We start from the raw sequence: 20948 nt of genomic DNA on the forward strand, positions 1-20948 counted from the left end.
TCAGGGGAGAAAGGGGAAAGAGAAGAAGGTATGCGTGTTATTTTCCTCAGGCAACAGCCCTCTACACCAGTAAGAGTCTGATGTGAGTCACAGCTGACAAAGTGATTAAATCAGAAGGGCTCTTTGATAAAGCCTCAGAATGGGGCAGTTAGGTGCTACAATGGATAGAATGCTGGGTCTGGAGTCAGAAGGACCTGAGTTCAAATTCAGCCTTAGACACTTACTAGCCTGTTTGACCCTGGGCAAGTCACTTAAACCTGATTGCCTCAAAAAGCAAGCAAGCAAGCAAGAAAGGAGAAGGCCTCAGAATTCTGGTGTTAGAGTAGAAACATGGGAAAGATCCAGAAAACCAAATGCCACCAAGTACTGGAGACCCATCTGTGCACCCATCATCAGCCAGTTAGCAGGTATGTAGGAAAGACCTACTGTGTGCCAGACACTGAGGGGGACACTGGGTATGCCAAGACAAAAATGAGACAACCCTGGTCCATTATCAATCAATAAATCAGTGAGGATTTATTAAAAAGCCTACTATGTGTTATGCACTGAATAAAGTGCCAACGATACAAAGAAAGGCAAAACATGGCCCCTGCCTTTAAGGTACTCCCAATCTAATGGTTCAGTGGGTTAACAACTGTGTATATGGGGCTCTATACAGTGTAGATGGTATGTACCATCTACAGCCAGAAGTGATTAGGGTGCTGTGGGAAGGAAGCAAGCAAAAGATTCAGGGGCCTTTTCGTGGAAAACCACAATGACTAAGGTAACCGTTTCCTCTTTAAGTCATGAGATTTAGAGCTGACAAGGACTTTAGAAGTCATCTCTCCCAAACCCCTCATTTTACAGATCAGGAAACCAAGGCCAAGAGGGGTGACCTGAGTCACCCGAGGTCATTCTAGGAGTAAGTATCAGTGCTAGGTTTTGAATCCAGATCTTGTGACTTCAGATCCAGTCCCTCAGATAGGCTTGACTGGCCAGTCACTGCAGGGTTCCTTATTTATGAGATACTTTGTAGTTTCCTTCACCCTGTGTCGTGATAATGAAGGTCTGTTGTCTGAAGTGTGCCACATGCTACAGGTCTTGCCTAGAGCCAGCCCTCAGTTTGATAAGAATTTATTGAGCACATACTGTTTTCTCAGCCCTGTGTAGGGTATTTGAATATTTGAGACTACCCAGGACTCTACCCACCTTCTCAGCTACTTGGTTTCCCCCAGATTCGACCTTGTGGCTGTGCATGCAGGCTGCTCAGTGTGTCCTCATGGTACTACCATCTAGAATGACCATGTGACCTGGAAATGGCTTTTTTTTCCATATGGGCTTCTCTTTGAAGATTTACAGAACCACCCTCTGGAACAGCCCTTGTTTGTAAACCACCAATCCAGAAAATGTTAGTATGCTTCAGTAAGAAGATAAGGCACAGGAATGAGGAGGTACCAGATCCACTGTCCTCTGCCCTGGCCATACCCTTCTGGAGGATGGTGATCAGGTCAGGGCAACATCTTTGTAAGAATATCAGTGAGCTGAAGATCACCCAGACAAAGGCAAGCAGATAAGGAAGGGCTTGGATGGAAGGAAAGTGGTAGTATAATCTTTAGAATAGAACACTTGGGAGGAAGGGGAACTTAATAGCTTTCCAAGCAATTGAAGGACTGTCAGGTAGGGGAAGCTCCACTGTTTGGCCCCAGAGGACCAGTAGGAATGGGGGGATTACAAAGAGGTAAATTGGGGCTCAATGTCATGAAAAGCTTCCTAACAATGAGACGTAGTCCTAAAATGAAATGGGAGGCCTGGAGGTGGTGCCACTCCTCTCACTAGACAACTTCCAGAAGGGGCTGAACAACCCACTCACCAGGCATGTTGTAGACAGAATTCTTTTTGTAACTGTAGGTTGAACTCAATGCCACCTTTTCTATATACTCTCTGTGTGACCCTGGGCAAATCACCTAATGTCTCTGAGCCTCAATAGTAAAAACGAGGATAATCCAATTCCCTCCCAGAATGGTTGTGAAGTATAAATGAGAGAACAGATGTGTTCTTTGCAAACTTAAAAGCACTATTTCAAACATCAATTCTGTTTTCTAATGAGATGGCGTTCCAGTTCCAGACACAAATATCTCATATCTCCTAAGATGTTACTGGAGTAGATTTTATCAACCCCATTGGAGTCAAGTCAACATTTATCAATGACCAAACATTTATTGAGGGCCTTCCCTGGGCCAGACACTGGGCCAGGTATTGGGAATACAGTCCCTGTGAAGTCCCTGACCTCAGGAAGCCTCCATTCTATCAGGGGAGACCACATGCACGTCTGCAAAGAGATCCAAGATCAAGCTATGCATGAGAAGATATTGGGCCCTATTGCTCTTGGAGAAGACATTTTAAAACCTACAAATTTTTCTTTTATTTTGGCCTGGCCTGGGACTGGTCTGTTCTGATTACACACACTGTTGAGAAAATGAGAAATGTCAGTGGATTTCCTGGCTTTTGAGGTAGTTTTGGGTAAAGTTTTTTTTTTCTCCTTCTGCTGTGTAAGACTCTTGGGTTGGCCATGTGCAAAGGTTAATGTAGCAAATGGAAATCATAGGAAGAGGGAAAGGTCAACTCTGTGCCCCACAGGGTGGAGCCCATAGGAGGCTCACCCTGATAAAGTAATGAATGAATGTGGAGTCAGAAACCCCGGGGTTGGACTCCTGCTCCAGAGACTTTGGCCTCTGAGGTTATGGGATAAGGGCTGAGCTTGAAGAGCCAGTTTGATAACAGGGCTTGAGAGCAGGAAGGACTGAGTGGAGATCCTGCCTCAGATACTTGCCAACAGGATGATCCTGGGCAAGTCACTTAAACTTTCTGAGCCTCACTTCCCTCATCTGTGAAATGAGGGGGTCCAACTGGATGGTCATTAAGGCCCCTGCTCTCCTCCCTGCTGAACTGGGAGGCTCAGGCTCTGAGTCTGAATCCCAGCTCTGAAAATAAAGTGAGTGTGAGTGTGCAGAGTGTGTGTGTGCGCGTATGTGTGTGTGCGTGTGTGTGTATTTTAAAGAGCCTGACATTTGACTTTAAAACAAACAAATGAAGCAGTCAGAAAGCACCCCTAGGTAGATTTCCAGAGTTCTCCCCTAGATGTTGATTTTCTCTCATGTCACTTGGTTCTGTCTACAGAATCTGACATTATTCTGCCAGACATTTCTTTCTGCCAGGCCCAGGGGAAGGTGAGCATTCAGTTTGTAGAACGAGACAGCTTTGCTTTGTTCATTGCCCGAGATGATGGCATATTTGCTTCTAAAAAAGTCTGAATTCTGTCTTTGTTGTTTTTGGAACTGTAGTGCTCTCTCTGTCTCCTCTCCTCTCCTCTCCTCTCCTCTCCTCTCCTCTCCTGTCCTCCCCTCCCCTCTTCTGTCCTCTCCTGTCCTGTCCTGTCCTGTCCTGTCCTGTCCTGTCCTCTTCTCTCCTCCCCTCTCCTCCCCTCTCTTTTCCTCCCCTTCCCTCTCCTCCCATTCTCTTTCATTCTTTAGAACTTAACATGGGGTAAGTGGACCAGAGGAGCATTTCACTAAACCTTCCTTTGTGCTTTAAGAAGAGAAGCCCAGAAAACTTTCCCCTTGGCAGGGCTTAGATTATTTACTCAGCTGTGACCCAAAGCCAAGACTGGGACATGTTTTCTGAGGAACACACCCCTTGGTATTCAGTCTTTCCCAAGTTCAATGTTATTGCGACACATTTCCAGTGTCTGTGTTTGTTGAACATGTACCAAGGACAAAACACAGTACAAGGTACTGGGACATTCATCGCTCACTCATCACAGTTGGCCTAGAATTGCAGCTGTTTCCATGTGTCTTGTCTTCCTAGAGCTGAGGTCCTTGAGAGCAGATTCCCGGGCTTTGTTGCATCCCCAGAGAACCCAGGGCACTTGCAAAGGTGGCTTTAGTGAAATCCTCATGGAACTGGACTTGTCGTTGTTGTGTTCGTCCTTCATTTTCAAAGAAGACCATGACATCAGCGAAATAATGACATGACTTGCACTTGACTTCGTTTTGAGTGAAGGAGAGCTGTGCAGGGTCACCAGCCTCACTTTCTCCTCCTGAGCCATTTGGATCCAGTGACCAGATATTCATTAGGATGACTAGAGAACACCCAGGATGCAATGGGAGACCTTGGCCTTTTTTTGGAGCTGAATTACATTGACTTTAAGGCCTGGGCCACGCCCTCAAGGACTTTATAAGACATTCAGGAATAGAGGAAGGATCTGGGATCATGGGGAGTCATTGGGATCCTAGAGTTAGAGCTGGAATCCTAGAGTTAAAGGCCAGCTAGTGCCACACCCTCATTTTACAGATAATCCTAAGGTCGAGAAAGGCTCAGGGGTTTGGCTATCACGGCAGAACAGGGATTTAAACTCATGTCTCCTTTCTCTAAATACTGCCTTCTTTCTGCCACAGGACCCACAGTATGGGAAAGTCCCCCTCCCCCTAAGTCCTATTGCAACCTAGCTGTGACCTAGTAAGTAAGTCATAGGATCAGAATGTAGACATGGAGAGTTACCTGGCATAACCATTGGCTTCTTCACGAACTGTGGTTGCTGAGTTACCATTTGTAGGATTTTGTGGCACTCAGAGGGTATTTCCCAACAGTGACGTAGACCCCCCTTTTCTGGGTTTGACTCACTTTTATCCCCTCAGTGACTTATCTGTGCTAGGGTTAGGGATCAATTTACATTTATATTATTAATCTCATTCTGCTTGTGAAAACTTGTGTCTTCTTAGAGGTACTATTTCAATGTGCCTCTCTTAGATTTGTGATTTCTGAATGAAGTATGTTTGTCCTTTCTTGGGAGGGGAGGGATGTTTCTCCCTCTACTGAGATCTAAGCCTTTTCCTAAATCTCTGCCTATGCCTGCATAGAGCACAAAAGCAAGGTTTATCAAATGTCAGATTTTATTTTATGTAAAAGTGAAAATAAAATAATTTAATAGCAGTGAAAGAATTGTAAGCAATGGGAGAGCATAGTTCATTGGGGTAGGAAGAAACCAGTAACTGAACAAGTCTGGCTTCAAAAGCTCTTCCCCATCCCAAATAGAGGGGAAATCATTCACCAGCTTAAGGGGGAGACAAGTCTTGAGCTAATCTCTCTTTAATAGGCAAGGGAGAGGAAATACGTAGTTTCCTCGGGCCCTTCTCCAGTCACAATTCATCAGTCCTCAGGTTGGGTAAAAGCAGCCTTAGCTTCTAAGCGTCTGACACCATTGTTTACTCATGGAATCCCAGGAGGATGGGGAGGCAAGCTATACTAAGATTTTTGGCACCCTCCTTGACCTTCCTCCTTTCTTCTCTGTGTGATAGGGAACAGGAAGGATGACTGCTCATTTGCTTCTGGTTACTCTCTCCCAGAAACCTTTAAAAAAACATAGTCCTAGAAATCCGTGTTCAAATACATCACCAACTGGTGAACTCAGGGGTGATAGAGTCTCCTGTCTCCACAGGGTCACTCACAACATGAGGGCTAGTTTACTTTTTTAGATTCAGAAATTTTGAAGTCCCTTGCAAAAGTCAACCAGGATACACTGAACATTTAAAACACAGCAAGAATATCAAAGTACAAAGTACAAATAAGAAAGAAGACTATTCTGGCATCCCAGGATGCCGTGTTACCCTTGAATGGCAGCTGCCACTATACAGAGCATCACTTGACAGGTTGTTTTTGCGACTCAGTATCCAAATGCTTTGAGGGGCCAAGAGGGCACCTGTCTAAGGGGACATGCATGGCCATGCGATATGATGAGATAATCCTCAATGGTCAAAACCAAAGCCAGCTGGCTGGTGGCAGCAGTACCAAACTTCAGTACAATCACAGGCATGTCCCCAGTGAGCAAAATCATTTGTAGCCAACAAGTAGATACTGCTATGCTACAAATAGACTATGAATACACAAGTAAAGAAACATAACAGCAAATTGTAATCCAGGAACTATAAGAGGGTCTGAGACTTAGAGCTAGAAGGGATTTCAGAAACCTGGTCAAAGTCTGACCCCTCTCTTTTAATAGATGAAGAACTGAAGCCTGAAGATCACACAGGTTGTAGGTAACAGCTAGGATTTGAACCCAGGTCCTTTGACTCCAACTCGAGTGTTCTTTTCGTTGTTCTGTAGACAGTTGTAGCAGGACCCCAGAGAAGGAACTGTTCAGGATCACATAGCTATTGTCAGAGTTAGGGTTTGAACCCAGGGCTTCCTGACCCTTAACTCTATCCATTTTGTCACATTACCACTATATAGGATATAAATGAGAAGTTGACTCTTCTTATTTTGGTCCTTAACTGGCTGGAATCACTTTATAACATTAAGGCACCCATGATCTTACCAATGTAAGCATTCCTTCCCCAGGTTCAGATCACAGACCATCTGTGCCTTATCCTGTATCCCAAGAAACTCTTCTCCTTAACTTGTAAATACTGGCAAAAGGGCTTGGATGGGATTTTCCCCTTCAGTATTCACATATATCGCTTGTCCACTTGCAGAACAAATAGCCTAGGAATAGGAAGGTGAATCAAACAAAGAATCAGTCTATTGATGCCCCCAAGCCTTCTTCCCCTTTCACATAGTCAATACTACCACTGGTAGACGAGGAAAGGGAACATCAGTTGCCTTCCCAATGGCACCACTCACCCACCATCCCCCTTGTAAGATACAAGCACCTCAAAATCAGGGATTGGCTGTTTTCTATTTGTACCCGTAGTTCTTAACACAATCCATGGCACATAATAAGGCTTTAAAAAAATACTCTTTCATTCATCTTCTAGTGTAGTGTGCTCATTTTAAAAATGAAGAAACAGAGACTTAATGAACAGAAGTAAGTTCTCCAGGGTCACACGAGTAGTTATTATTAGTTTTTTTAAAAAGGTTTTAATCACTCTTTTTCTGGCTGGAATCATGGTGGGTGTAGAAGAAAAGAAGCTCCCATCTATTCCAGAATATCTTCTGAAAAAGTGAAAGATTTTTGCAATACTGAAGGCCAAATGCTTGAAGAAGAAGATACCTATTGAAAAGCTCCATAAAATATGGAGAAAAGTGATTTATGAAAAAGCTAAAGCCTGCCATAAGGGGTACAGACAGATGTACAGAAGTGAAATCCGGCTGGTTAGGACAGCATGAAAAGCTGGCAACTACTAGGTACCAGCGGAGCCCAAGTTAGCTTTTGTGATCAGAGTCAGAGGTGTCGATGGTATTAGCACAAAGATCAGAAAAGTATTGCAGCTTCTTTGATGGCACTTTGGTTAAGCTTAACAAGGCTTCACTTAACATGCTGAGGATTGTGGAACCATGCATTGCATGGGGTTACCCAAACCTGAAGTCTGTGAATGACTTGATTCGCAAACATGGTTATGGCAAGATCAAGAAACAGAGAATTGCCCTGACAGATAATGCTCTTATTGCAAAATCTCTTGGTAAATATAGAATTATGTGCATGGAGGACTTGATCCATGAAATGCCAAGTGTTGGTAGCACTTCAAGGCTGCCAACAACTTCCCGTGGCCCTTCAAAGTATCTTCTCCAAGAGGCAGAATGAAGAAAAAGACGACACAATTTGCGGAAGGTGGAGATGCTGGGAACAGGGAAGATGAGATCAATAAGCTTATTAGAAGAATGAACTAAAGGTCTCTACCATGATTATTTTTCTAATGGTCTGTTAATAAAAATACCTGTGACAAAAAAAAGGTTTCAGTCGAACGAGTGGTATTTCCAATTAGTACCAGAGGTGACCAAAAGAAAAAGACAACCCTGTTAGAGACAAGAAACAGCTTGGGATGAGGCATGAAGCTCAGTCCGGAGCAAGCTGGGTTTTATTCCTGCCTCTGACACTGCTTGATCACTGTGTCTCACTGAAACACTAACCCAAAACCCTCCTCCTTATCAACAAGCATTGGTTAATCACCTATTGTTTTCCAGACACTGTGCCAAGCACTGGGGTTATAAAGAAAGGCAAAAAAAAAAAAAAATCCCAGTCCCAGCCCTCAAAGAGCTCACAACATGTTAACAACTATATGTACAAGACACATGTGTATGAATGTTAGGGAATCTGAGAAGGAAGGCATGAAGCCTGGGGAGGGGGGGGGACTCAGGAGAGTCTTCAGGAGGGTGGGATTTTAGCTGAGGCTTGAAGGAAACCAGAGAGGCCAGGAGGCAAAGGAAAGGAGGAAGAGTATTCCAGACGTGGGGACAAGTAGTGAAGATACCCCTAATGGAGAGAAGGAGTGTCTTGTGTATGGAACAGCAAGGAGGCCAGTGTCACTTAAGGTACATGGGAGCAGTGAAGTATAAGAAGAAAAATTCTGGTGATTAAGGACTCAGAAAACCCAATGTGCTTTTCTATTTGATCCTCGAACAAATAGGAAACATTGGAGCTTATTGACCACATGGATGACATGGTAATCAGACCTGTGATTGAAGAAGGTCCCTTTGGTAGCTGAGTGGAGGAGGACTTGAGCCAGGGAGATCACCTGGAGTCTGTTGGAAGAGTCCAGGCCTAAGGTGATAGAGGCCTGCACCGTAATGGTGGCAGGGTCAGAGGAGAGAAGGTGGCATAAGTGAGACATGCTGAAAAGGTAGCAATGACAAGACCTGATACCAAATTGCACAGGTAGAGTTAGATAGAGAGGAGCTGAGGATGACACCTGGTTTGGGAGTGTAAGGAACTGCAAGGATGGTGGTATCCTGGCTAGCGATAGAGAAGTACAAGAGAGGATGGCTTGGGGAATCACTGAGTTATGGACTTGGGAGCTTTACCTCAATGTTTATCTCCCCAGAATCCCAGAAAAGTATGGAAAACATTGACAATTATCTTCTTTCTACTTGCAGAAACCTCAGAATGCACACTGATGTCAAGACCTTTCCAAGATACAAGATTCTTTGTGTCAGGAACCCTTGTTTTTTCAGCTAGTATTCTAAATCACCTCTCATTTCCTTGGGACCATCTATGCTCCTTTCATGGAAGCAGAGAATCATGTAAAGCCATCAGTTTCACATTTAAATCAGGGAAAAAACACACAGGATAAGATTGTTCTAAGAAGTGGACAGAGGATCACATAGGATCACACAGGATCCCATGGGATCATTTATTTAGGGATTTGAGAGGTCACCTAGCTCAACCTTGTCATTTACAGTTAAGGAAACTGAGACCCTGAAGAATGAAGACCATAGGATCAGAGATCTAGGAACTGGGAAGGACTTTAGAAGTCATCTATTGCAACTCCCATTGTATAGAGGAGCTGGAAACTCACGTGGGGAAGGGATTTTTCCATGGTCTTATACCCAGTAAGTGGTAGAGCTGGGATTTGAACCCACGTTCTCTGACTCCAAATCCAACCCCATCTTCATTTTTGGGACTTTCAAACTCTTGAGGGAGCTCTTGCCTTTGTAGGTCCCTTTTGTTGATTGTCTTCCTCCATTAGTAGAACCTCCTTAAAGATAGACATTTTTTCCTTTAGGCGCAGTGTGTGGCATATAGTAAGTGCTTAATAAATACTGGTGGCTTCCTTCTCTCCTTTCCTGCTTCACATTGTCTTGAGAACAGCAGACTTCAACAATAGCCTTGAAGTTCACTGTTTGATGTGGGTCTTGGTGAGGGAGGTCATCTTTGATGTTCTCCAAAGAAGTGGAGCTTGCATTGGCAGCTTGTGACGAGCCATCTTGGCCAATTGTCAAAAGCTTTCTTGGTACTGGGAGATTTGCCAGTCAAAGCTTAACCCTTTTCTTGGCATTGATGTGATTTTAAGAGGTTATTTCACAAAAATGGGGGCTGGCAGTTGGCTGGCTTCTTTTCTAAATGTTCACATGACCCTTGAGTGATGTGACCCTTTCACCAAGGCACAAGGGTTGGACAACTTTGTGCCATCACTCTTAAAAGTTGCCACAGTTGAGACATTGATCATGCTGAGATGGTGTATGGCGGTCATAGGGAAAGTGGATTGGTCTGAAATAAAACTTGCTGGCTGTGGATTGCAAGCTCAGAAATTCTAAGTGACTGCAAAGGGAGAAGAAGACCTTGTTTGGCAGTAGGAAGCAGACTGTGGCATCTTGCCAGTGATGGTTTGTATCCAAGGAGAGTCATGGCAGGCATCATTCAGAAAAAGCTTTTTTCCAAGCACCGCCAGGGGCCACCTCCAACTGACCCTCTCACTACCACCCCCTCCACCCACTCTCCTTTGAAATCACTTTGTATGGTCTTTGCATTCATCTCTCTGGAAGTACCTCCACCCCACGCCCATCTTCAAAGGTAGAGGACTATTTTCTGTTTTGTGTGTCTTTGTGTATTTTTGTGTATCCCCAGCTCCTAGCATTGTGCCTGTTACATGTTGATCCATCGATCATGCGAAGGCATTGAAGGTACAAGTACAAAGAATCAAACAAGCCCTACTTGCAGGGAGCTTTCACACTAATGGAGGAAAAACAAGTACATATGCAAATTGTGTGTGTGTGTGTGTGTGTGTGGTGTGTGTGTGTGTGTGTGTGTGGTGTGTGTGTGTGTGTGTGTGTGTGTTATAGCACAGATATGAAGTTAATTTAAACAAAATCATTAAATAGAAGACAGTTTGGGAGGGAGAGTGCTGGCAGTTGGAAGGAAGGGTTCCTGTAGGCAGTGTGAGTAATGTCTAAAAGAAGACACAAGTTCTATGTTTTTCATCCTTCATTTCTGAAGAGGACCAGTGACATCTTGGGTGATGTCTTAACTGGCACCTGACTGTAACTGAAGTGAGGCAGAGTGGCACAAAGTCACTCTTTCTTCCTGAGTCACTGAAGTTCAGTGGCAGAACAAAAGTCAAGAAAACTGGTAGTGGCCCAGGAGTGAGGCAGAAGGGAGGTGACAAGGCATTCCAGGTGCATGGGACTGCCAGGACAAAGGTACAGAGGCTGGAGACAGAGTACTGTGTGTGAGAATCAGAGTGAATGTCAGCTGCCAGCGATCTGGAACTCACCTGCATTGAGAAGACAGTTAAACCCAGGGAGCTGATGAAGTTACTGAGAGAATGTGTTGAGGAAGAGGAAACCCAGAACACTGAGTTGGGGAAGACCCACAGCTAAGGGATGTGATAGGGAAGAACACTTTAAATAAATTCTTGTTAAATGGAATTGGTTTATTGGAATTGGAAGTGAAAGGAGTCTAGGAAATGTAGGACCAAAAGAAGAGGGAAGCCAGTCAAGTAGTGAGACTGATGGATAGATAGGTGGATGACATCGGGGCTTCCCTTCCAATATCACAAGAGAGGGCACAGGGGAGAGGCTCCTGGGAGAATAGGAAGAGGCACAGGTGAACATTGCCCCAAGGGTCAGGGTCTTGGGAGAGCTCCAATGAATGCGATCACACATCAAAGCACACCCATGAACAAAATATTTCTGGAAGTCCTCTCCCAGTGGGACTATGTGCCGTCTGGTTTGGCATAAGGGTAGATCCAAAGCCAAGCAGACCTGCTCCTGCCTAGGAAGAGTCGATGGGTCTTTGAGAGACGGACAGACATACAGCAGGTTGGACAGGCCACTGCTCAGATGTGGTCAATGAGATGATTGGTTTTGCTTGACTAGATACAGGGAAGATTTGTCTTTGGCAGGGCGAGGTGAGAAGCAGCAGGTGGTAACTAATATGTGAAAAAAATGTCTCAGTAATACATTTTTAGAAGAAAACAAAAAGTACAGAAAGTGATGCAAACAACATCTATTTCTTAAAAAACAAACCACACAGGGCAGCTGGGAACAGTTCCTTATACAATCATCTTTGTGCAGGTGAATAAGCTCACAATCCAAAAGAAGCTGCTAGATGAAAAATAAATGTTAAATAACAATATAATTAAGGAAATGCTAAAATACCAGTAATGTGATCTCTATCCACTAAGTCCTGTAGGAGAGGTCACTGTGGGCTGTGGTGGTGGGGAAGGCTTCGTGGGCTGGGCATCAGTGAATTTGGATAGGGGAGAAAGTAAGAATGAGGGAATTCTTGGCAAGACGCACGACATGAGCAAATACTTGTAAACTGGAAGGAGCCAGTGCTTTTTAGAAAACAGTGAGTAGACCAGCTATGCAAGGGCAGAGAATTCACACTGGGGAGTGGAGAGAAATAAGGTGGGCAAAGGATTGGTTTTCCCCCTTCTCCTGTGCCCAGCTCATTATTTTTATGCAACTTTAATTCTATGCCTCCGAACACCTAATTTGAGCCACTGGGAAGTAAATCTGCAAAGCAAAGTCTTACCTCTGCAGTGATCATCAGATTTCTCATTTGTGAAATTAAAAAAAAAATAGGCTGTATTTTCTGAGCAACATCCCTGTGGTTTTTAGAATTGTAAAGTCAGAGGTTAGACAGTCTTGATGACCACACAGGCATGTTAACCAGGCAATGAGCAGCCAGGAAAGGTTGAAATTTATTTTCTGGGTTCCTTTTTAATTGTTTGTTTAATTGATTTTGTAACAAAACATAAGCATACAGATATTAGCAACTATCTTTACAAAATTACTTTATAATCCCTTCTAATCCTTAAGAGAGATACACACTTGCCTAAATTTATTTATATGTGTATGTACATACATAAAAATATATACTTACAAAAATACAAATATAAGCCATTTTTCCTTATGGAAAAAGTAGTATGTAATCTATATTTTCAGTGCCCCTGTTTCTTTTTGTCAAATAGATATATCTAGATTTCATTTTGGTTATTTTATATAGTCCATAATCCATTTAGCCATCTCCTAGCTGTTGGATTGTTTTCAGTTTTGCTTCTTTTGTTTTTGACATTGCATATAACACAGCTGGAAATATCTTCAACAAGTCATTCCTCTCTCTCTCCCTCTCCCTCTCCCTCTCCCCCTCCCTCCCTCCCTCCATCCCTCTGTCTCTCTCTCTCTCTCTCTCTCTCTCATCTCTTTCTCTCTCTACCTCCCTCTCTTTCATCTCTCTCTCCTCTCTCTCTCTCTCTCTCTCTCTCTCTCTCTCTCTCATCTCTTTCTCTCTCTACCTCCCTCTCTTTCATCTCTCTCTCCCCTCTCTCTGTCTCTCCTCTCTCTGTCAGTCTGTTTATCTGTCTCCCTCCCTTCCCCTCTCCCCAGGTAATGACTTCCTTTGGTATCTTGATAATAGGAAGATTCCTGGCTCCCAGAGCAGAAGGTATTTTCTTGGTCCATATTTCCAGAATGGTTGTTTCAGTCAATGTTGTTGCCAAAAGCAGATACTAATACCATGCCAACAGAGACCTTGTTTATCATTTTGATTTAGTTTTGACAAATCAATGGGTATGAAAGAGTGTGTGCTGTTTGTTTTACTTTGAATTTTGTTAATCATTAATGCAGTAGGACATTTTTGGAGTTTTTACTGAATGTTTGAGTTATCAGTTTCTACCTGTGTGCCCATTAGAGATTGGACACTGTACAAATAAATTAGAGGACTCTTTAAGAACACACACATCCTGACTGTTTATTTTTTCATTTCAGTTTGAGTCAGCTTTAAAAAATCGTTACCTGATCCTTCATCTTCCCTTGCCTTCTAAGTTCTACTGCTTCAACAGTAAACATATATTGTTTTTCTCCACCCAGTTCATGTTGGGGAGAAGCACTCTAGTCCATTTTCTTTTCATTTGAAAAATTTATTTTACCCATGAATCCAATTGGAGTTTGTTGTGATTTACACACACACACACACACACACACACACACACACACACACAATCTATCTGTCTATCTGTTTGTCTGTCTATCTCTTTGGGTTCTTTCTGGGTTCTCTATTCTTTTTAGTTTTGTTTTTGATTTTTTGGGGGTGCCTTTAAAATACATGTTAAAGCTTAGAAGAACAACTCTGTCTTTGTCAACTTCTTTTTCCCTACTGACTGTTTAAAGCATGAAATCATACCCTGAAGGGGATACTTGGTGACCCTTGAGCTGGCAGCAGCTCCAAGATGGATTAGAAATGGGGTAGACTGAGTCAACCAATCAGGACAGAGACTCAGGGCTATTGCATAATAGCTCACAGGGTGAGCTGCATGTAACTTGCATGTACTTTTTTATTTGCCTGTTGTTTTGCCCATTGGAACAGGAGCTCCTTGAGGGCAGGGGAAGTTTTAGCCGTTACTTTGTAGCCCCAGAGCTACTACATTCAATTGTTTCTGATGTTTGTGCACCTACTCTATTCAACTGGTTGACTTTTCTGTTTTTTTAGCCAGAACAAAGTAATTTTGATAATTACTGACCTGTAGGGTACTATGAGATCTACTGCCACTGCTAGGCTGCCTTCCTTACCACTTTTTTCCTCATTACTTCTCTTTTGTTCTTTCACATGAATTTTGTTATTTTTTTCTAGCTTTCTAAAATGATCCTTTGGTAGTTTGATTGGTGTGATACTGAATAAATAAATTAACATAGGCAATAACACCATTTTAATTACATTGGCACAACCCAAACATAAGCAGTTAATACTTGTCCACTTATTTAGATCTGTCTCTTCTGTAAAAAGTGTTTTGTAGTTTTATTCCTGGCCCTTTTATATCTTTCCAGTCTTCTTTTACATTATTCCCTTCTGCCATCCAATGACATTGATCTCTTGCTGTCCCTCAAACACAATGCTGCATCTTCCAACTTTGTGCATACTCCTGGCTGTCCCTAGTGCCTGAAATCCTCCCCCTCCTCATCTCTGGCTTCTGGCTTCTCTGGCTTCCTTCAAGTACCAGCTAAAAGCCTGCCATCTGCAAGAAGCCTTTGCTGATTCTCCTCAATACTAGTTACTGCCTTTCTTCTGGGGGTTATCTCCAGTTTAGCCTGAATATACCTTGTTTGTGCATAGTTGTTTTCTGGTGTTGTCTCTTCCATTAGACCATGAGCTCCTTGAAGCCCGGGACATTTTTCTTCTTTTCTTTTGTATTCACATCGATTAACACAGGGCACTCATTCACCTGACCTGTATTCATACAGTTTGTGTGGGTCTTTATAGATGAACTTCTAAATATTTTATACATTTTATAGTGTTTTTGAAGGAGATTTTTCTTCCCATCTCCTAATTCTGGATTTTGATGGTAGAACATAGGCAGGTTCATGATTTGTATAAGTTAGTTTTGTACCCCACTAATTTGATAATGGTTTCAGTAATTTGACATGACTCTCTAGGGTTCATTTAGGTAGACCATAATATAATCTGAAAAAAAAAAAGGATCATTATATTTCTTCTTTGCCATTATTGGTTTCCTCAGTTTCTTTTTCTGGTTGTCTTGTTATAACTAGCATTTCTAACACTGTTGTCAAATAACAGTGGTGATAATGACATCTCCTAGCTATCTGACTACAGATCAGTCCTTTTGCCTCCCTGAGCCTCAGTTCTTCATTGGTAAAATGGCAAAAATAGTATGTATACTACTTACTTCTCAGAGTTCTTGTGAGTCTCAAATGACATAATGCATGTGCAGCTCCTTGTATGCCTTAAAACATTATATAAACTCAAAATGAAATAAAAGGAATGTTAAAAATTGTTTTTACATGTAATTGAGAAAAAATGAATTAAAAGGATTTTCAAAAACATTACCTAAATATCTGTAACACAGGGCTGTTCTGTATGTACACTTGGAAAGTGTCCTAAGTGCCTAAGGTGCTGCTGCAGTCATGACAGCCCACACTAACTGGCTTCCTTTGGCCCACAGAAAGACTAGAGCCCACTTCAGCCTTAACCAGTCTGAAGTAGAGTTTATAGCATTGCCCTCCAGGTGGTGCTTTGCCACAGAGACCATCCCAGTGGTTTCATCAGGGGCCCCTCGATGCCTACTCAGAAGATTCTCTCTGTGGGTATGTATAGGCAGTCTCATTCTGCCAAGGCATTGTCTTCAGAGGACCTGGAAGGAGAAAATGCTTGTTGATTTCAGACTAAGTGTTTGATTTCAGATACAAAGTGTTTGCTTCAGATCATAAAAACAGAATGATGTCCAGTCCATCCCTCCATCCCTGCTTGCTCTTAGGAAACTTCCTGGTTTTGTCTTGACCCTTTATGCTCACATTATGGTAGTCCTTAGCTCTTCTGTAGCTGCAGTATTAATGAAACATCATCTCCCTTGGGCTGGTCTGATGATTTGCCACCTAACTTCCTGGCACCCTGGCTTCCCCTGGCAGCAGCCCTTGAGGAGGAAAGAAAGGTTAAATCTTAAGGGCAAATGGAAAGAGGATGTCCACTTTGCTACACCCATGTCCTGTTTCATCTGCTCCGTCCTTTCCTCCTGTCTCTTGGAATGGGGAGATGGCAACAGCTAAAGATCAATAAGTCAACAAGCATTTATGAAGGACCTTTTGTGTGCCGGGCCTATGCCTAAGCATAGTGGATATAAAGAAAGGCAGGAAGCATCCTGTTTTCAGTCTCACCACTGAATGGGGAAGATAACCTGTGAAGAAGATAAGTACAGGAAAAGTCAGAGATCATTAAGACAGGGAAGATACTAGCATTAATGAGGATTGGGAAAGGCTTCTTGCAGAAGATGGTAGGATTTCATCTGGGACTTGAAGGAAGTCAGGAATCAATGTGAAGGAGAGAGAGAGCTTCAAACATGGGAGGCAGATCAGATTGATGATGAGGGGGCTGTGGGGGATACTCAGCATTCTCAGTTGGTCTCTTTAAATCATCATCATCATCTGAGCTGATGGGGAAAATTCTGAGATGTGTAGCCATCTATGGGCTCCAGTCCAAGTGGTGCCAAATAGAGTATGGCTGAAAGACTCTGGGTGAGAGGTGGGAGAAAGGACGTTACTGACAGGTGAGCTGGGCTTTGTGGGATGGTTAAGGAATTCAGCAGGTAAAGTGGGAGGGTGCTATTTTAGGCAGAAAGAACCTTGCTCATGGACACCCCAATAAAGTCTTTGGAAAGGAGTTACATGAAGTTGAACTGAGGAGGCAGAGAAACACAGATGGAGAATGTGCAGATGATGGACTCAGTTCCAGAAGCTCAGCCTGGTGGGAGACGATTTATAGAGGAGCCAGCTGCCTTCCCATGAGAGCTGCCTTCTCCTCATCTCTGCCTCCCAGGGGCCACTTTACAGAAATGAAAGTTTGATTTCAGTGTCCTAAAAGGATTTTTGAAAACCATCTGTTTTCATTCACTGAGTGTCACCGCTGCCTCATCACCTATTGAATCAAATTGAGTCCTGTACCAGAGTACAGAGAATAAGATTAGTCTACTCCTTCCAAATCCCTGCCCCCTGCCCCCCAAAGCCACCCAAAACATCATTTTATAACCCAGGCTCTGAAGGGTGCTTTTTCCATGGAGAGCCCCACAGAGAGATCTTCAAGCAAAGGAACGTCGCTGGCCTCCAGAAACCAAGCCAAATCTGGTCTCCAACAACTGATTCATGCCTGCAGGCCCATCAGCTATGGGGTCCTTAAATCTAGAGCCAAAGGACACCATCTTTTTCCAAGATGGATGAAAACTGTCCCCCTTTTCATCTCCTCCTCCTCCTCCTCCTCCTCCTCCTCCTCTTCCTCCTCCTCCTCCTCCTCCTCCTCCTCCTCCTCCTCCTTCTTCTTCTTCTTCTTCTTCTTCTTCTTCTTCTTCTTCTTCTTCTTCTTCTTCTTCTTCTTCTTCTCTCTCTCTCTCTCTCTCTCTCTCTCTCTCTCTCTCTCTCTCTCTCTCTCTCTCTCTCTCTCTCTCTCTCTCTCTCTCCCCCACCCTCAAGAACTTCCTCAGAGAATCCCTTCCTGAATCCCATCCCACTCCAAGTTGTACCAGTCAAAAAACCTACCACAATTGGGGTAGGGGAATACAGTCGCAGTTTGAGGATGCCCTCAGGCCTGGAAGCCAATCTTCTGGGTGACTTGTTTTTCTTGGCTTGTTTTTTGTTTTTGTTTTTGTGTATGTGCGTGCGTGCATGCGTGCGTGCGTGCGTGTGTGTGAGGAACAATTCTTTTCAGAGAGGTGGAACTTCCACTGGGCAGTGATAGTGATGTTAAAAAAACATGAGTAAAACATTAATTATTTTTCTGAAGGATCTGCTGTTAGAGAAAGGAAAGTTAAGTGGTTGGGAGGGGAGAGAGTCCTAGCTCTCCTGGTCCATAATAGCAGTGTGTAGGTATCACAATGTGTTTGCCACACACATTATTTTCTTCCAAGAAAATAAGGACTATTTTCCCCTTAGGTCTCTGGCTGTGTGGAGGTATGCCAAGTATGTCTCTAGCCTTTCCAAATTTGTTCTCAAAATGTCTCGAGCATTTCTGTGGTTTGGGATGAGTTTTCACCCTTCCTGCTCTAGATGCATCGTCATCATCCTTTGGCAAGATTAAATCCCAAATTCACTGGGAATTTGGTATTTCCTTAGTGGGAAGGAGTCCATTTTGTCCATTTGACCTTATAGAAAACATTTTATCTTCCTCCAGCATCTGCTAGTCTTGTCGGCTGTCTGACAACAGCCCAGAGTGCTAGGCTGTGTCTCAGGCCTCCTGGGGAATGTGAAGGCATAGAGGAGACCCAAGCACACCTCCTCTTTCTCATTTAAGAGCAGAGAGGTGGGTCAGTTGAGGGAATAGGAGAGTAAAGATATGCATAAGACATGAGACTCATCACCAGCTAGGGACATGTGGGATGTGACTTGTGAGAGCACAAAGGATTAACTAGAGGCTGCAAAAGAGATTTGTGGAGCACATCCTCTGTGTACCCTGCATTGTGTTAGGTTAATCCAGGGCGAGTCCCTAAACCAGTTTTGACATTCAGACTGAGAGTCATGTTTATAAGTAGCAAGGGAGCAGCTAAAGGTATTGACTGAGGAAACAGAAGCTCTGCATTACTTAATGCTTAAATATCGACATAGATGACAGATAAATAGAATGATAGAGGATAGATGATAGCTTATGTGGAATGATAGATAGCAGAGATAGATAACAGGTTGATAGGTCAATAGATAGATCTATAATAGATGTTCCCAGAGTTTCAGAGTGGTGTTTGTGCATAGACAGCTGACCTGGACCACCAAGCCCTTGAGCTCAGCTCCTGCCCTTGCACATCTGGGGTGTTTCAGCTGCCAGTCAGAGGTGGCAAAGCTGGCAAAAATGCACAGTAATGTGTATTCTCTAAAGTCATCTCCATTAAGAAAGCCATGTCTATTTCAGATGTTGAAGCACTTGAAAATGCCAAGAGCTCTTCTCTTCTGGGTCTCCAGTGGCTGTGGCTCCAGCATCCTAAGAGACAGTTGTCCCTTCATAGGGCTTCTCTCTTCCTGCAGTAATGCCCACGTAATATAACAGTGCAGATCCTAGGCAAGGAATCCATAATTCCCCCTCATTTACTTGAGGTGAGATGGTGAGATCCTGGGACACCACAGAGTAACTGCTGTCCCCAGAAAAAAAACTAGGCTTTGATAAATCCCAGTGGAGAGAGGCCAAGGAAGGGTTCACTGCCCAACATGTTGGCTGCCCAACATGCCACCTCACAGCTCTCAATTTTCACTTGCTAAGCTTAGTGGTTTCTACCCTGCTTCCTTCTTTGCCAGTCTTCTCACACTTGGCTTCCCTCCACACATTCTCCGATCTAGCTACCCTGGTCTCCTGGCTGTTTGCTGCACATGCCTCTCCATTTCCCGTCTGCATGCCTTTTCCCCTCTTCATCTCCCATGCCTGGCATGCCCTCCCTCCTCACCTCGGACTCTTGACTTCCATGAAGATTCTGCTCCAATCCATCTTGTGCAGGAGGCCCCTCCCTCTCTCCCCACTGCCAGTGCCTTTCCTCTCCAGCACTCTTACATTCTTGCTGTGTACATTCTTTCTCTCTGTAGCTGTCGGTGTGCTGTGTCTCTGTCTCCAGACCTCAGCCCACGCAATACCGGGCACATATCCTGTGCCTCACACATACTTCTAAATGTTGTTCTCCTGACTGAGCTGGGCTGTTCCCATTACAGCCGCAAGGCCATAGACAGATCCGGAAGGCTGTTTGTGAGGCTTTAATAGGCTGGGCTTGACCCTCTGTTGGGACATTGCATCTTTCTGCTGACCTTTCTGTTCCAGTGTTCACAACAAGATGCGTACCCAGAGGGCGAGGCTTCAAGGTCTCTGGCGGCCGTGACCTTTGTCAAACTGGACACTGTGCAGAGATCAGCTTGTTTTTGTGGCCCAGCTGGCTGTAGATGAGGGACCAAATAGTTTGCCTAAAAAAGTAAAGAAAAAAGTAAAAAGAAAGAAACGAAAAGAAGCCGATTGAACCATCCCCTCTTCCTCTGGAGCAGCCACCACTCTGCTGCAGCTGCAGCTGGGGTTTAGAGAACTGCTGAAGAGATCCCAGATCTGCGTGATCCATGAGTGAGCAGCACCTCTACTGCCTATGGCTGGTCCCATCAAAACCTTTGTCCATATCTTACTCGAAATTCGGCCGTGGAGGATCTGCCCAGCATGGTTTGGCTTTTCCCTTCGTTCCGGGATAATTATAATGATGAATAATTATAATCCAGACCATGTGAAATAAGGTTCTATCTGCCTCTTGAAGTTGTCCTGAGCCTCCAGGAGAGGGGCTGGCACCTAGTGCTTCTATTCAATTAGCGAAAGCATTGATCTTAGCCACCCGTGTGATGGCCAATCTATAAATCACAAAGAGCCAGAGAATGACCCTTTCTGTCTGAGTGCCACTGAAGTAAGATGAGAATGCCAAAGATGACAAGAGCCCACTGAAACAGGAAGGGAAGGAGGCCTTGAGCTGGGGGTCTGCTATCTCCAAACTTGGATTTGGTCAAAGGGCCACACTTGAGGACCTAGAAGGCCACAGGGAGCCTTGAGGCCACCCCTATCCTAGAGAGTTGCCTAGGTGACACACAGGGTCACACAGTCAGCATATGTCAGAGACAGGACCTTAGGCTAACTCCTCCTGAATCCCTTTCTGAAACAGGGGTAGTTCTTGGCTGGCCACTTTTCAGGGAGATGAAAAGCCCTAAACATGAATAAAAGCTAGTTAGCAAAAGTTCAACCCAAGTTGCTGCAGAAG

General features: G+C 43.9%; 1 protein-coding gene and 1 pseudogene across 2 annotated transcripts in view; both read left to right on the plus strand.

The window, feature by feature from the left end:
- LOC140517576 (large ribosomal subunit protein uL30-like) overlaps positions 1 to 17580 on the plus strand; it is a 39167-nt pseudogene extending 21587 nt beyond the window's left edge.
- PAPSS2 (3'-phosphoadenosine 5'-phosphosulfate synthase 2) overlaps positions 1 to 20948 on the plus strand; it is a 69075-nt gene that overhangs the window by 22039 nt on the left and 26088 nt on the right. The window lies entirely within an intron of this gene.

The sequence above is a fragment of the Notamacropus eugenii genome, chromosome 1, assembly GCF_028372415.1.
Source record: "Notamacropus eugenii isolate mMacEug1 chromosome 1, mMacEug1.pri_v2, whole genome shotgun sequence".
Classification (NCBI taxonomy): domain Eukaryota; kingdom Metazoa; phylum Chordata; class Mammalia; order Diprotodontia; family Macropodidae; genus Notamacropus; species Notamacropus eugenii.